Raw genomic sequence first — 14,949 nt, forward strand, 5'->3', positions numbered from 1 at the left:
ATGAAGACTCTGTTCCATTCTGGTCAAACAGAGTTAGGGTGCTATTGTGCATGTTGGCTCACTGGAAACAATTTACAATTTACAATTTAGGCATTTAGCAGACGCTCTTAATCCAGAGCGACTTACATTTAAGCAAGAACAAAAGCATGGGAATACATCACATAAAAGCATTTATCATAACACGGTTCCAAAACACGGTTCCAAATGGCTCTGTATGGGTGTGTAAACTCTGAGAGTGTACATGGGGGTCCTTGAAATGAAAAGGTTTGAGAACCACTGTACATTAAATGGAACATAGCCTTAATTAGTTTCATCGGTAACATGTGTGAAGGAAGTAGGGAAGGGGCCCGGAAGTAGGAAGAATGAATCTGTGTGCACAGATCCCATTGAATGTGCAGCATACAAGTTTGGAAACTGGAAAATAGAAAGTCATTGTTGAGATAACATTCACAGATAATCCTCCTCACATTAATCCTGCTACTGAACAAAATTTGAACAGACAAGATTAACGGGCAAGATTGACGACACACACACACACACGCACGCACGCACGCACGCACGCACGCACGCACGCACGCACACACACACACACACACACACACACACACACACACACACACACACACACACACACACACACACACACACACACACACACACACACACACACACACACACACACACACACACACACACACACACACACACACACACACACACACACACGTAGGCTCTATGTACGCACAAAATCACAAGCACCAGCCAGGATAATCTAGGTCAAATGGATCATTTTGGCTGCATTTTGACAGCCATGCTCTCCCGGACCGCAATGAGATGAATGTGACTTCCTTCCAACACACAAACACGCACGCAATTCACAATTTTTCCACAGATTTCCAGGAGGCAAGCAGGTTAAGGTAGGCAGGCACAGATGGCAGTGAGAGTGTTCACAGCATGGCTCTGCGTGTGTGCGTGCGTGCGTGCGTGCGTGCGTGCGTGCGTGCATGCTTGCGTGAGTGCATTTGTGTGTGTCTCTCTCTCTGCTTGGAGCTGTGGTCATTAATCATGTTGGTGGCATGTTCTTTTGGGGGAGATTCATCACACGTTATACCGTGTGTGTGTGTGTGTGTGTGTGTGTGTGTGTGTGTGTGTGTGTGTGTGCGCGCGTGCATGCGTGTGAGGGAAAGAGAGAAACAGACATCCATTTGTGTGTGTGTGTGTGTGTGTGTGTGTGTGTGTGTGTGTGCATGTGTGGGCTGTAGAAAATGGGAGCTTGGAGCTAACCTGTCATCTTAGACTTTCTGTCGATCCATTGCAGCTCGTATACACACACACACACACACACACACACACACACACACACACACACACGCACACACACACACACACACACACACACACACACACACACACACACACACGCACAGACACACACACTCTCTCTCTCTCTCTCTCTCTCTCTCTCTCTCTCAGGGATTGGTGTGACAACACTACACAACAAGAACTAGACATCAGACAATGTGCAAACGGATTTCAGTCTTCCGACCACTCAAAGTGCACACACAGGTTGACACAAGTCGCTGGATTGGGAGCAGATCCTTGCCTTGCTCATGGGCATGTCGACACAAAGTCAGGAGGAAAATGGGAAACGACCTGGCATCCTGCCTGGTTAGGAAGTGTAGCTCAGTTTCTACCTCGTTGTGTGTGCAGCAGGGGTCTGTGCACCTTTCTCCATCGCAAGACTGTGTCCACAGAGTCTGTACACTGTCAAGTCGTCAACGTTTTCCCTTAGTTGTGGATCAGTCACAGTGCTCAGGTATTCTGCCACTCTCTCTGTCTCGCACCTCCTCTCTCACTCACACACATGTCTCTCTGGAGACCCCTGCCCTGCCTCTGTCTGTCTGTTTGTTTCATCTTCCCATGGTCACATCTGCAATTCCCGAGCACAGTTATGCGTGCGAGCGCACACATGCAACCACAATCTGTGTCGGCCAAAACCGATTAACTTGAAGTTGTAGATTAGCCACCTGAAGGCACATACAGTGTGCTCTCTCTCCATAGAATCATCTTCTGAAGGCTCAATGGCTCATCACGGTAACCAGAATTCTTGCCTTAAAACACACTCGCCCTCATGTTTTTCTGCCGACCTCACGCCGATCGCTCGGTGGGGCAGTTCTTGTATCCATGTATCTGTTTTACTGAGGTTAAAATTAGGAATAAGGTTAGGTTGAACCGTTTAGGCATAGTTTACTGAGGTTACGTTTAGGAATGCAAAGCTGAGCAGTTCCGCCGGCTGTTCTAGTATCCCTCATCACACCATGTATAGGGAGTAGATCTACCTGTAGCAGACATGCCGTGGGGTTGAGGTGATTAAAAGTCCAGCAGAAATGTATTTTCTTGGCCATATCATGACCTATTTCTATAGTGACACCTAGTGGAATAGTAAGAGAGTGGCGACACTAGCGTTGACTCCCATTGTAACAATGGAATGCGGAAGTGCTCCTCAATGGGATAGTTCCAATGTTTGGAACTCTAGCCCATAGGCACCCGCTTTGTGGCAAGATCAAAGCGTGTCGCCCTTACTATTCCACTCGGGTGACACAGAGCCGGCTGTGTCTCAGCCAATCACAGAGATGGGCATGGGTTCTTGATTCACCGATTGAATGGGCGTGCGGTGCAACTGTCATTTTTGTTTAGATTTAACGGAGTAGCGTCAGCACCAATTAATCATCTCCTAATTGTGGAAGATAGACATTGAACAATGGTATTACCAGGTGCCAGATAATATATTTTTTTTTTAAATGGATCTTACCATATACTGTAGGACGGTACATGGGTAATGATAACACTCATGAAACCATGATTTATCACAAAGCCCTCAGCAGAAATACTGTCCTTGGGGAAGACAGCCATCATTCCAATACCCTCGTTCACAACATCCCAGTCAGCCAATTAACTGTATACGTAGCACCATTTCAGAATCCACGTCCAAAGACTTTCGGACGGGTTAATACAGTACCAGGAAGGTAGACAAATCAAAAACACACATTCCAATGCATGAGGTGCATAATTAAAACATTTTGCAATGTACAGCACTATAAGGAAGGCAGCAATTATTCTAGTGCAGGCATGGAAAACATATTCAGCATATAAAACCTCCAGCAAACCAACAATTACAATACATTCACCACATGTATTTTGGCCCAGACAGTGAAGCATGAGTAAACAGAATTGGATGACAAAAGAAGTTCTCAAGGGCAGTGCAAAACAGCAAATGTGTACAAATATTGTTTACTTGAAAAGTAGTGTCGTGTTTTTCTCGCACGTCCATGCGTCCTTCAGGTTTCGCCAGGGAAAGAACAAGTAATGATATTTTTCCTCATCTGTTTTTCTCTGATATTTTATATATTCGATCTAATAGTGAGGACAATCCAGAGCTTGATTTGTCCTTCAGTCGAAACCCCCCTGGTGTTGAATTAAATTAAGGGTGAGTTTTTACATTCTCAGAGTGAAATGAAGTGGTTCAGGGGTAGAGTGGGCGGCCGTCAGAACCTCCGGAAGAACAGCCAGATGCTTCCCAGTTTGATCCCGGGTTCTCCCAGAGTTAGTGTCAAAGTGTCCTTGAGGAAGACTCTGAACCGCTACTGCTCGCAGTGATCGCCACCATTGGTGTGTAAGAATGTGGTAAGTGTTGACTGTTCACCGCTTCCCCTCCCAATGTATGAATGAATGGACCATTGAAAAGCGCTATAAAAATGCAATCCATTATTATTCCATTGGCCCCTGGTCGCTGTACAAAACTCTGATGCTGGCATTCAAAGCAACCAAAGGTATGGTTCCCCATATCTTGCAAGTCTGATCGCACCCTACAAACCCTCCTGTGCGCTCAGATCAGCTAACGCAGGGAAGCTGGAAGTACCTTCGCCTAAAGCACCAGGACAACACTCACAGTCCACACGTCTCCAAAACTATGCAATGCACACAGAACTGCAGACTCACTCCCACAACAGAGGCTCTCAAGCCCCTTTTATGCTGCAGTCCTTTGCTCACCAATTGCTCACCAGACCTGAATGTTTAGAGATTTTACTATTTGTGTGTTGTAGCAACATGCTTTGACATTTGATGTGAGAAGTGTGTGCAAAAACTGAACATTGTGTGTGGTGTTTGGACAGCAAGGTAATGTGTAATTGATATCAGAGTGTAAAGAAAGAAAGTCAGAGTCTAATGCAGATAAGGGAGTGTGAAGTAGTGCAAATTGTGTTGAGTGATTAGGTACAGTACATGAAGTGAAGGTTGTGCAAATTGTGCCAAGTTGTCGATTTGTGTGTTAACAATCGTGGAAAAACTGTAAGCACAGACAGACAGACAGGCTGTGGCTCAGGAGGTAGAGCAGGTCGTCCAATGATCCCTGGGTCGGCGGTGCGAATCCCAGCTCCTCCTGACCACATGTCGAAGTGTCCTCATGGGCAAGACACTGCACCCTACAGCCGACACTGCCTCCAATGAGTTGGTCAGTGTGAGCTCGCCACCGTTGGTGTGTGAATGTGGGAAGCGAGGACGCTGGCGTCGACTTTTCGCCGCTTCACCTCCCAATGTATGAATGAATGAACCATTGTAAAGCGCTTTGAGCACTTGGAAAAGCGCTATGAAAATGCAATTAATTATATACTTTCGGTGGCAAAGCGGCCTCCTGTCAGATGTCCATGCATGCAAGCAGTCTATATAGCCTACGTTGGATTAATTAATTCAATATATAGAGTCAAGGTGATGTCTCATGTTGGCAAAGAATGTAGGCCTATATGAAAACACAATAGTGTCCCAAATGCAGTAAGTAATTAACTAGAATACCATACGATTGTGGATATCGGCCTACATATTTTAAAGAGGTTAATTAATCATTATAATCGGCACGTCTCAGTCTCTCTCTCTCTCTCTCTCTCTCTATAGAAACTGATAGTCACTCGACCATGCTCTCTCGCATTTTGAGACAGAGAGAGAGAGAGAACAAGCAAGCAATATATGAAAAAAGAACAAGATGCCTGGAGCTCTGCTAATCCTGAATCCCTGTGAGTAATAATGATATTATATATAGCTAGATCATTGAAAAAGGGGGAAAAGCAAGGGTGTGTGCAGTCAGTTGCCAATACAACAGGCTTAAATGTGTTTAACTATAGCTTTAAGTTAAAGCTATAGTTAATTGCCAGCATTATTTTATTGAGGTGAGGCCGCCCTGGCGGCCTACACAGTGCAGCACCGCACTTCATTTCAGAACCTTAAGGAAAGTTGCATGCATGGAACATCTATGCACGGTATATCTATGCTCATGTTGGAACATGTTGTGGAAGACTGCCCCTAAGGTCGCATTCATACCAGAGAGCTTTGCTGCGATTAAAACGAATCCTGCTGCGCATTGTCAGAAAGTGCGCTTCGTTTGGCAGGTGTGAAGGCTCATTCGAATCCTAATGCGCAGCAAATAACCGCATTTTACTCCGCCCAAAAACGTGGGTTTCGCTTCGCTTCGAATCGCACTTGACTACGATTCGGTGCAGGTGTGAATGCAATCCGCAGTAAATAAAGGAAATGAAGCAAACATAATGTGGCGGCCTGGCGGGTGAGGAGCTGAACACAGTTGGAGACGGAGAAGGCATATTTTACGCAGCGCAAAGATGTCCCGTTACTGTGGATAGACGTGGTCGAATAAGGAGACTGAAGCCCTGATCGAAATGAGGACGTGTACATTAATCAATTGCTTAAGAAAACACATGAAAACACTGCAGTGTATTATAGCCTACATAATATTCTGTCTGTCTGTCTGTGCGTGCCGTAAACATGGAGTGCTGTCACTGTGTGGGACTGGGGAGTTATATAAGTGCGCTCATGCAGCGCTGTGCCTCCATGCCCAAAAGAACAGTGTGTGGCGGCTGCGTGCGTAGAGAGAGAGAGAGAGGGGGGGGGGTCCCAGGCGGCACGACACATGCACGTTATGAGTGTAATTTTATCACCATAGATTTCACTGTGTAGGCTATAGTTTATGAACGGAACACATTGATAAAGGTCCCCCCTGCTGCGTTTCCAATTGCTGCGAATGACAGTGTGAAGGCAAACCGCAGCCAATTAAATATGCAAGCATCCCCTTTCCCCGCCCATACGGATCTGAGTCTACCGAAGTATTAGGTGAGAATGTGACATCAGAAACACAACATGCCCACTCGCTACGCGTGTTCCCTTTGGGAAACCCGGCCAATATCAGTCACCAGAAACAAAGTGTTTTCATTGAATCTATCATGGTTAGAATGGAGTTTGAAAGTCTGAAAGTGAAATATCTCTAAAAGGTTCAATGTGAAAGCAAGCGGCCGGTAGCAATTACCTAGTGAGGAGGACCAATTATATGAACATAAGATGATTGAAGTGCACCTTGAACAGTGCTGAGAGCAGGCCGGGAGTAACATGTAGAAAAGCCTAAACACCAAGATAAAATATAATATTCACATCTGTGTTCACTTTAAAAATCTAATGCTTTTCAAATTATACGTCAATCTATATGGTATGGTATGTGACTAAAGTGATTTAAATGACATCCTGATTGCGTGTCTCTTTCTATCTCTTTCACTCACACTCTTTACAATGGTGTCTACTGTCTATACTGTATATGTAGTGAAGATTGTTGTCATGGTTTCCATCCTATACCGTTATCATGTGGCAGTTTGTTTAGAGCCTAATTATAAAATTCCCCATCCCCAGCCAAGTCTATGGGACTTTAATGTTTGTTTAGGGCAAATTATGATGTAATTCGTGCCAGACAAGTCTATGGACTGACGACCGGAGGACCCACGCACCTCAGACATCAGCAACAATATCACATAAACATAATTGTCCGGGTTAAAATCACCCGTGTTCTATTATTTTGTATAATTGATTAAATTAATTACTTCGACTAACTGTTGCTCTCCTATGTGAGAGTGAACAATTTGAATCTCTTTGCACAAGCCAGCTGCCTCCAATCCCCTCATTATGTTGGAGCTCAAGGCAATCAGGGCAGCTGGCCAGAGCATCCAGTGCAGTGTCAATAATTAAAAAAATGCCCAATTTTGCCATATCATATAGCACAAAAAAAGTGTTTGAATTTACTACATTTTCTGGCTGCTGATTTGGGATTTGGTTTGGCTTTTCAAAATTAGTCAGGAAATCAGGAAATTATATCTAACCCTAGTTCTGTATTTGGAGGCATTAAATGTTTCAGTTGAAGGCTTTCATTTGTGTAAGGTCCAGGAAGTCGCCTGCTTCCACGCAGCATATGTGACGCATTTTAGTCTCATATACGAGTCTCAAACAAGGTTGTTTCTACGCTAAGTACAATGTTTTTGGTGGTAATTACATATTTGCACGTGATTTCCCTTTTTTGGCTGTGTACAATAGTTTTCTTTCAAATAAGATAATTCTAAGCCTTCATTACGATAATTCAACCTTTCCCATCTGGTTGATTTTATCGTATTCTTCCTAATGGCCTTCTCGCTTGTGTGGCATCCATTTTAGTCCATATTTGCAATATTCTATGTCAAGACTACATTTCTGTGCTAAGTCAGTTCGTCTCCAAGGCCAGCTGTCTTTGTTCGTGCACACACACGCACGCTTCTTCTATCCGTCTATCGGCACCCGCCCCACAGGTTGGAGGTATTCTAAACAAAGCTAAACTGAGACACACAGACCAGCTAATGATGCCTGGACATTACTAAATGCCATGTGCACACACACACACACACACACACACACACACACACACACACACACACACACACAAATATGATCTATTCTTACATGTATTTATGTCATGCATTTCACATATAAGGAGTTTGAGATCCTGGCACTCCAATTGGACAAGGTCTAGATACAGACAGTGTGTGAGACTGAGGCATAGTTCTTCAGTACTTGTCCTTCCTCGATCCTTAGTACTCAACCCTACCCGGCTTTCCTATACCCTTCTCCTCTTTGTTTTTGAACATCTTGTTAATCTCTTATATCAAATAAATGGACTCTTGTCATTTTAACTTTGCGACCTGTCCGACTGCTTCATTCATCATCGACGGCCGTGTCCTGAACAGACCAGATAAGATACTTCACTTGTTTTCTATGTTTGCGCAAATAAACAAGTACTTTGATCGGCTGGGTATGTATGTCGGTGTACTCCACCGGCCAATAAGGGACCACTGTCCTTGATGACGTAACTAAATGACGTTTCTAGGTTGGTATAAGGTCTGTATAAGGACTCAGAGCAACAGTCTTAGGTTGGTATAAGGTCTGTATAAGGACTCAGAGCAACAGTCTTACCAGCAGTGGTGAGTGCACTTCATGGCGTGTTTGGCTTGTGCAGTAGTTTGTTGTAAACTAGTCATTAACCCATTCTGACCTGAGATCAGATTCACACGAGGTTTCCACTGGACACACACTGGTCTGATTAACCCATTCTGACCTGAGATCAGATTCTAAAAATGTCAGTCGTTCTTCGACTTTTCAAAAATAGCAGACCTACAAGCTCGTATCGCGCCACTCGGTGGCGCGATATGAGCTTGTAGATCTGCTATTTTTCAATAGCTAAAGCATAACATGATGCCAACACCAAAATGGGTGCCCGGTCAGAATGGGTAAACTGATATACATTGCTTATAGTATTTATATGTGTTGATGTCAAATTTAAATTTAAAAAAGAGAAATAGTAATAAAAGAAATCACACCCGTGTGAAGTGAGGGGCACTACTATATTAAAGTCTAACTCATGTTGCTCTGATTAGGTGATGTAATGGTGATTTAAAACAAACGGTGACAAAACAAACATTAAATTATCTTTATTGTCAATGGCGTTTTTAAAACAAACATTGAACTAAAAACAAAACCTGTATATATATATATATATAGGAGGGGCCAGCGCCCCTCAAAAATAAGGTGGCCATTGGACATTGAATGTCTGGGTGGTATCATGGCACAACCCCTCCCACTGCCAGTTGCCATGGCAATCTGGCACCTATTCTGGAAAAGCATCTGCTGCTTACATACATACATATTGTACACACATGCACGCACGCACACGCACGCACACACTTAGATATTTCCCTCTAATAAATGTATATATATATAGTGCTTATACTAATGAATTCCCAACACAACTTACTTGTCCCACCTACACAGAAAATAAATCCTGAATGTTCATTGAACTGTAACGCAGGATTAGATTATTTTTTTATGTCGTCTTCTCTTACTGCATATCGCTGTTGTCCGACAGAAATCTCGTATCTCTGTTGTGGTTTTTCTCTCGTAAATTAATTCCCTAATTGATCATGCTACAGCATCACACAAAAGCATCAAAAATAGCAGATCGACAAGCTCAAAACAATTCAAATTGGTTTATATAACCCAGAGAGACATCCCTTTCAAACATAAAAAGCCAGCATAGCAGTTCTACAAGTTCACAGTGGAGTTGAAGATCATCTGTTTCGGACAGACGGACGGACAGAGTCAGACGGACGGAAGGGCACAGTTCACCACCACAGCAAAACCCATTATGACAAAAGCCTGTCTCACACACAAACGTAGGTTTACGTACAGTATGTAAAACCGGTTTTATGAATGAAAAGTGAACCTGTAACCATGTGACAATAACCCGTGGGATAAGTGCGTCCCACACCCACACACTCTTCCTCTTTTCTGACGACTGGAAAGGCATGACAGGGCCAGCATTCACCTGCCGAGTGACAAAGAAGGGTTTTCATCCATAAAACCGGGTTTACATACGTAATATAATAAATAATAATTCATTTCAAGTGAACCTGTATACCATGTGACAACATGAACAGTATACCAAATTAGTCACGAGGAGAGTGACGTGGCCAAACCTTAGAGTATATATATGAATAGAGAAGGCACCCAGAGGAAATCTTGAGGCGAAATGGACATAGTGGCCGAATGAAGGTATTGCAGCCTGGCCCCAAACACATGAACGCGCTGTCCGTTGACTAACATTGTACACGTTCACGACGGACGACGCTCGTGCGCGTTCAACGGCAGCGCGTTCATGTGTTTGGGGCCACTCACCATTGCAATCCGTCCCAGAATGCACTCTGTTCCTACCAGGAAGGAGGAGTGAATCCGCCTCATGCGCTTTTGAGCAACTTAATGCAAGTGGATGGGAGGAGAACTCGGGTGTCTTCTCTATAGATATATAACTCTATGGGCCAAACCCATAGGCCTACAGGTCAAAAAAGCCATACATGAGGAGTAAAAACTCATCACAGTAATACAGCAGAACACAACCAACTGAGTTCTAGCATTGTATTGTCAACTGAAAATCAACAAAACAGTCTCCAGGTTAATTCCAAGTTCCAATCACAGCCTGGAACAGTCTGGGGCACAACCTACGGGTGCCCATATTTAACTGAGAACAATACAAACTCAAGTGAAAAATGCTGCCTCTCAAGGGCCACACATGTGAGGCTTCGGGTGCCATATCCTGCCATGTGGCTAGGCTAACAGAAGCCACTCCAGTGCTGTGTGGAGTGCTGCCAGTGTAGGCTATGCTATACTTGTAGGTGGAGAACCCATTACACAATACGCACTTACCAAATAAGAATGTGAGTATATTTAACGCTCACGCGCAACGAGCGCAAAGCTGTCACCAACGGGAACGTGAGTTATGTGTATCGCACGCGACGAACACAATCGTCGCCATGCAACAAACAACATATATGATGAGACAGTCTCACGGTACGCCAAGGGGGTGCCACAGAGGAGGCAGCCCAGAGCAGGCATCCAGTGCCGTGAGGAAATTATAGTAAAAATCACAAGCTGGTATAAGCTCTTACCGACCAGGAGGAAGAAAAGAGGAAGAGTGTGTGGGTGTGGGACGCACTTATAGAGTGACGTCGCACCCACGGGTGTGATTAATTTGGTATAATGCTCCTGATGCGAGGGTTATTGTCACATGGTTACAGGTTCACTTGAATAACAATACAGAATGGAAGATATTTATGCTCACTTAAGCGTGCGTGCATACTCCTTCCAACAACCGAACTGTTCCTCGAAAATGTGCTCTAAACTACAAAATGTCCTCTAAACTATTATGTCCTGACTCACCAAAGATAGTTTGGAAAGCCTGTTCGAACCAGAAGATGTTCTGACGTCAGAAGGCGTAGGTATTTAGACCTACACAATGTCTTACTTCATATTTGGAGCTTTTGGTCGACCAGGCCTTCATCAGAACATAGCTACTGGGGGCGCCCGCTGATCAAGTGGTCCAGGCGCGTGCCACATATATGAAGTTCGAGTTCATGACAACAATCGATTCATTTGAACCCATAAAGCTGTGTGGAGGAAGGACACATCCAAGCTGTGGTGTACAAACAGGCAAACGGCACAATTAGAACGTGCACACATTGAATGTGCCGTATTTTTCACTTCCGTTCAAGGGAAAGGGAAAACAGTTTATTGTGAAATTCAGCAGCAAGTAAAACAACAACGTTCACATCAAGGAACTAAATTGATAATGATATGTATGGCCACAGACCACCGCCTGAAAACATTTTGTGCCAGGAAGGAACACCACGACCCCAGAATAAGGATGCTATGGGTTCAAGTGCATGGTTACCTCACCTCTTAACCCTACCAGATATATGACAAATGAGAATGGAATGGAGACCCAATTAGACATTTTCAATCACCTGATACGCACGCACGCATGCACGTGCGCACGGAAGCACAGGCGGAGCTACCAGGGGGGAAGGGGGGGTGGTCTCCCCCCGGCCCGGGCCTCTTGGGGGCCTGGGCTGTCAGATGATCGATGGACAATTTTTCACACAGTCACTCACGACAGATAAAACCAGCGGGCCCCCGCGAATCCCGCATCCTCCCGCAATTAACCAGACACAGAGCTTATAGCTATAGCTTATAATAGCCTACACTTTAGCAAAATATGAATGTCTGATGAGAATGTATAATTTCCCTACTGTGCTGGACAAGCACCATGGAGTCTGTCTCACACTCTCTCCAACAGACATCCTCAGCCACGCTCCCAAAGTGGCAGCACCTGTCAATCATTAGTAGGCTAATCACTCTCTGTGAGAAGTGCATGTGTGGATCGAGTTCCTTTTCTCCACAACGGACTTTTTCACTTCTAAACCCCTTGTTGCTTTTCCCTGTGTGCGTCACTCAGCAATAAGGTGAAACAGAACACAAAGATGAGTATTTTTGAGCACCTCTCTCTCTCTCTCCACCCAGCATGTGTGCGTGCTGCTGCGCAATGTCTGTGGCTGTGAGACTGACACACAGACGCGGTCAATAATATATAGCATAATAGGCCAAAAAGTTCGGCGAGGCCCGATCGTGCGGTCTCCCCCCCCCCCCCCCCCCCCCGGCCCGGCACAAAGGTTGTTCCGCCCGTGCACGCACGCACACACACAGACACACACACACACACACACACACACACACACACACACCCCTGCTTCCTTATTCCTTTTTCCTTTCCTATGTCAATCTCCTTCTTTGTTGGCAGTTCGTTTTGTCCCAATCCCCTCCTGTCACCTGTCAGCCCGTCACATCACCATCACCTGGCCGCAGCCCAGGGGAAATTACTACCAGTTGGACACATCTCAAATACATTATACTAGCCTCAAAGTGTCTGTGTGTGCTGTGCACCTGCCTGTGTGTGTGTGTGTGTGTGTGTGTGTGTGCATGCGTGCATGCATTTAAACAAATACTCATGGTGACAAATCCCAAAATGTGGACGCAGGGTTTAAGTGCAGATGTGGGTATAGTGAATGAGGCCCCACAGTGAACATATGGCGTGAGCCACCATAGGCAGGCACCAGGCCCTATATTCACTTCATTATCATTCTTGGACATTCAATGGAGCAGAACCGTATGCGTCAGAGAGGGACTGGAAGACAGGGAGGGAGGGACGGAGGGCGAGGGACGGCAGAACCGTATGAGTCAGAGAGGGACTGGAAGACAGGCAGGGAGGGACGGAGGGCGAGGGACAGCAGTAGCGGAAGAAATACTCAATACCACAGCGTATCTATATCTATTTCTATCAGGGGGGCAGTCAGCCAGATATTTCGTGAAGCCTCATTTGAAATCGGTAGTTCATATAATGGCCTGTTGTGGCGCTGGACTGGACCCAAAAAGCCCCATAGCTCCATAGAGGCCCATGTATTTTGGCCCAACTTCACCTAGACTGTATTACCTTAATAAACATGGTCATGAATACTTTCTGCTTCCAGTCACTAGTTTAAAGTCTCATTTCTAATGTCATAATATTCTTTTTGGAAAATTATGGTCCCATTAATTAAAAAAATTACCATAAAGAAAAAAAAACATCGCGTATGTTCTGAGGGGCGTGGCTACCGTTACAGTCTATGATCGGGATTCCCCTCCCACTCGAGTCAAAATAAAAACCAACGGAGAAGAAGGGGGGAAGTCCCGCCTCGTTGTCTGGGCAGCCAATGGCCAGCTGGTCCAAAACGGAGCCAGCCAATGGCCAGCTGGTACCAAACGGATCTAGAAAGATGGCGACTTACATCAGGAATTACCATATTATTACAGGCTTCATTTTACGTTCATGTTAGACCCGGCGAACGCTTTGTCCATAGTTTTTACAGTCTATGATTTCTATACACGATCCACACCTCCACAGGTCGAGTCGGTCGGACCCACGTTGTCCAGGGCTGCCACAAAAGGCAATTTACAATTTACAATTTAGGCATTTAGCAGACGCTCTTAATCCATTCTGACCTGAGATCAGATTCTAAAAATGTCTATTACATCCTGACAGTTTCATTATTAACCCATTCTGACCTGAGATCAGATTCTAAAAGTGTCTTAGATTTTTCAAAAATAGCAGACCTACAAGCTCGTATCGCGCCACTCGGTGGCGCGATATGAGCTTGTAGATCTGCTATTTTTAAATAGCTAAAGCATAACATGATGCTGACACCAAAATGGGTGCCCGGTCAGAATGGGTTAATCCAGAGCGACTTACATTTAAGAAAGAACAAAAGCATGGGAATACATCACATAAAAGCATTTATCATGAAACATGCGTAAGCTAAGAAAGTAACAGTGGAATATCTATATAATGAAACTATACATACACTATACATATAAACTATACATATTTACTACTATGCTATACATACAATACAATTATAGTGCTGTCTACATAACATGCTATAAGTCTGTGTGAAATCCTGTGTCAACAGAAATGCTATCTAAGGGGTTAGGGTAAGTGCTATGGGCCATGATGGAGTCTGAAAAGGTGGGTTTTCAGGCTACGGCGGAAGATTGGGAGTGATGCTGCAGTTCAAAGGCCTCTGCCGAGCTCCATATATGGAGCTGGCCATGTACACTCCATATTTGGGAATGCCTGCAGCTTGACACAGAACTCCATACAGTATAGGAAAAAAAGGACACAGAGAGACAGATACAGAAATCTCCATATACTGTATATGGGCATATAAAAGTGGCACAGACAGGTACAACGTAGCAGTAGGCTGTAGCGTGATCAAATAGGGCGTTCATTTATGAACAAACACAAACAGTGTAGGAGATAAGAGGTTTCTGCCCGACAATGACAACATGATTTAGAATAGTTTTCTGAAACAACTTAATATATACTATACACACACACACACACACACACACACACACACACACACACACACACACACACACTCACACACACAGACATTCAGCCCTTGCTGTCATAGTAAGTGGCTCACTGCGTTCGCAATAAACTATACATATTTACTACTATGCTATACATACAATACAATTATAGTGCTGTCTACATAACATGCTATAAGTCTGTGTGAAATCCTGTGTCAACAGAAATGCTATCTAAGGGGTTAGGGTAAGTGCTATGGGCCATGATGGAGTCTGAAAAGGTGGGTTTTCAGGCTACGGCGG

General features: G+C 44.5%; 1 protein-coding gene across 1 annotated transcript in view; it reads right to left on the reverse strand.

Moving 5' to 3' along the window:
* grm5b (glutamate receptor, metabotropic 5b) overlaps positions 1–14,949 on the reverse strand; it is a gene marked incomplete at both ends in the record, with an annotated part of 93,633 nt that overhangs the window by 26,785 nt on the left and 51,899 nt on the right. The window lies entirely within an intron of this gene.

The sequence above is a fragment of the Protomyctophum parallelum genome (assembly GCF_964188405.1).
Source record: "Protomyctophum parallelum genome assembly, chromosome: 9".
Classification (NCBI taxonomy): Eukaryota; Metazoa; Chordata; class Actinopteri; order Myctophiformes; family Myctophidae; genus Protomyctophum; species Protomyctophum parallelum.